This window comes from Gossypium hirsutum, chromosome A10 (genome assembly GCF_007990345.1).
Source record: "Gossypium hirsutum isolate 1008001.06 chromosome A10, Gossypium_hirsutum_v2.1, whole genome shotgun sequence".
Classification (NCBI taxonomy): Eukaryota; Viridiplantae; Streptophyta; class Magnoliopsida; order Malvales; family Malvaceae; genus Gossypium; species Gossypium hirsutum.
This window is the reverse complement of record NC_053433.1, coordinates 60,792,209-60,794,434: the sequence shown is the minus strand read 5'-3', so window position 1 is coordinate 60,794,434 and position 2,226 is coordinate 60,792,209. Positions and strand designations below refer to the sequence as shown.

At 34.6% G+C, this 2,226-nt stretch overlaps 1 non-coding gene across 1 annotated transcript; it reads left to right on the top strand.

The window, feature by feature from the left end:
- The first annotated feature begins 446 nt into the window (after positions 1-446).
- On the top strand, positions 447-553 carry LOC121209224 (small nucleolar RNA R71). Its single transcript, XR_005904341.1, has one exon. It is a non-coding gene; the product is annotated as a small nucleolar RNA R71 (small nucleolar RNA).
- The last annotated feature ends 1,673 nt before the right edge of the window (positions 554-2,226 follow it).

Here is a 2,226-nt window from a genome sequence, read left to right as displayed (position 1 = left end):
ATTAAGGTCAGTTTTGACTAAGCCCACTATCCATGGTCCAATTACATAATAAGGGCCTCTCATTTAATAAGACAAATCAAATAGGCACTTTAACAAACAGCAGACAACTTTTACATTTTACACAATTAGGTCCTTTTATCAAATTAAGCACACAAACTATTAAATTTTCATACGAAATTTTCACACATACTAATTCACATATAATAAGCACAAAAAATAATATTTAAATATTTTTTTGACTCAAATTTGTGGTCTCGAAACCACTATTTTGACTAGGATCTAAACCGGACTGTTACAGATAGTCATTCTTGGCAATCTTTTCCTAGATCTTATATGCTTCATTGTAAGATTTATCCAACAATATACCATTGGCAAGTGCATCAACTACCATTCTCGTATGTACATTCAACCCATTATAGAATATTTCCATTTGAGTCCAGTGCTGAAATCCATGCATTGGACATTTTTGAATTAAATCTTTAAATCATTCCCAAGCTTCATATAATGTTCCATCCTCCTATTGTCAAAAAGAAGTGATGTAATTTCTAAGCTTGGCATTTATGTGTGGTGGATTATACCATAGTAAAAACCTCTATCAAAGGTCATTCCATGATGCCACTCTCCTCGATGATAGAGTATTCAACCATGATCTTGCTCAGTCTCTCAAGGAATATGGAAACAACTTAAGTCTCAGGGCATATTTAGGAACACCTTGTTCAATAAACAAATCACAGACTTTTAGGAAAAGTCGCAAATGCAATCTTGGATCTTCAGTGGACAGTCCTCCAAACTATCCTACTAATTGTAACATCTGAAACATTAATGGTTTCAGTTCAAACTGTTGCACTTGTATTTGTGCCCTAACTATCCTTGGATTCAAATCATCCAAAATAGGCACAACATGCTCTCGGATTGGTCTATCTCGGTCATCTATCACCCCACTGACATGCGCATCAGCGTCCTAACCATTCAAATTATCATTCATGCTTGGTAGCACCCTTCAAATAGGAGGATTAGTATCTTGACCATTCATATTATCATTAAGACTAGGATCATTCCCATTCCTAGCCATTTTTCACGTTTTGTCTGCCTTCTTCATAAAGTTCTATCAATCTCTAGGTCAAAATGATATTCTTTGTTAACAGGAATGCCTCTTCTCATGCACTGATGGCAAACATATAAAAAATAAATTAAATAATGGAATTAAGTAAGATAACCAAAACAAATTTCACCAAATTACTGATACCTAGCAACGACACCAAAAACTTGTCGCATGTGAAATAATATGTGATTCGTGCAAGTATACACGTCAAATCAAGTAGTAAAGTGATAAGTGAGTATCGTTCCCATGAGGATCAGATTGAGGCACTAAGGTGGTCAAGTTATTATAATAAAATGCGATTAACGCTATGTTATGGCAATTAAAGGAATAGTGATGTAAGCAATACGTGGAATTAATGAATACTTGGAAATCATATGGTAAAACAAGAGCAGAAATGTAATGGCAATTATGAGAATAACTACGTGAATTATATGAAACGAATAAATAAACGAGTAAGACTACTATGGCAAGCTATTATGGCAAAGAAAAGGGTTACGCGATGTTGAGTAGGAAGGTCAAGATTACTAAGAATCTGCTTTTCCTGTCAACAATGCCTCAGTAAAGTCATACTTAACCTACGTCCCAGAAGAGTTCTAAAGTAGCCTGCTTCTTTCGAGAGCTGAAACCTCAAGTTACCTTGCCTCTATCTTAGGCTTTTAATATGGTACCCTGCACTGTTCCCCTCTATATGAACGTTGCTCTATGTGTAGAGTCTCCTACAAGTATGTATGAAGTACTTGCCCATATTATTCAACCACGGTCTAACTAATCTAACATTTTCAAAATTTAGATTAATTTAAAGGTATGTTGCATAGTTGATAATTTAAAGGTATGTTGCATAGTTGACTATGTCTAAGGATTGCTCACATACATTAGAAAGAATAAAATAATTGAATGAAATAGTCAAATAACTCATATCTATATTGCAACCACTAGAGACAGTTAAATTTTCATCAAAGTAAACCCAACCCTATGAGATATAACTCATAGGTTCGCAAATAAAATTCAACTCAAACGTTGTTTTTATCACTGTAATTCATGAAGGAACATATTAGAAATAATGGAAGAACGTCGGAAAGACAGTGTTCGCTTGTTCAATCCACACCCCAGCTACGTAGTGTCCT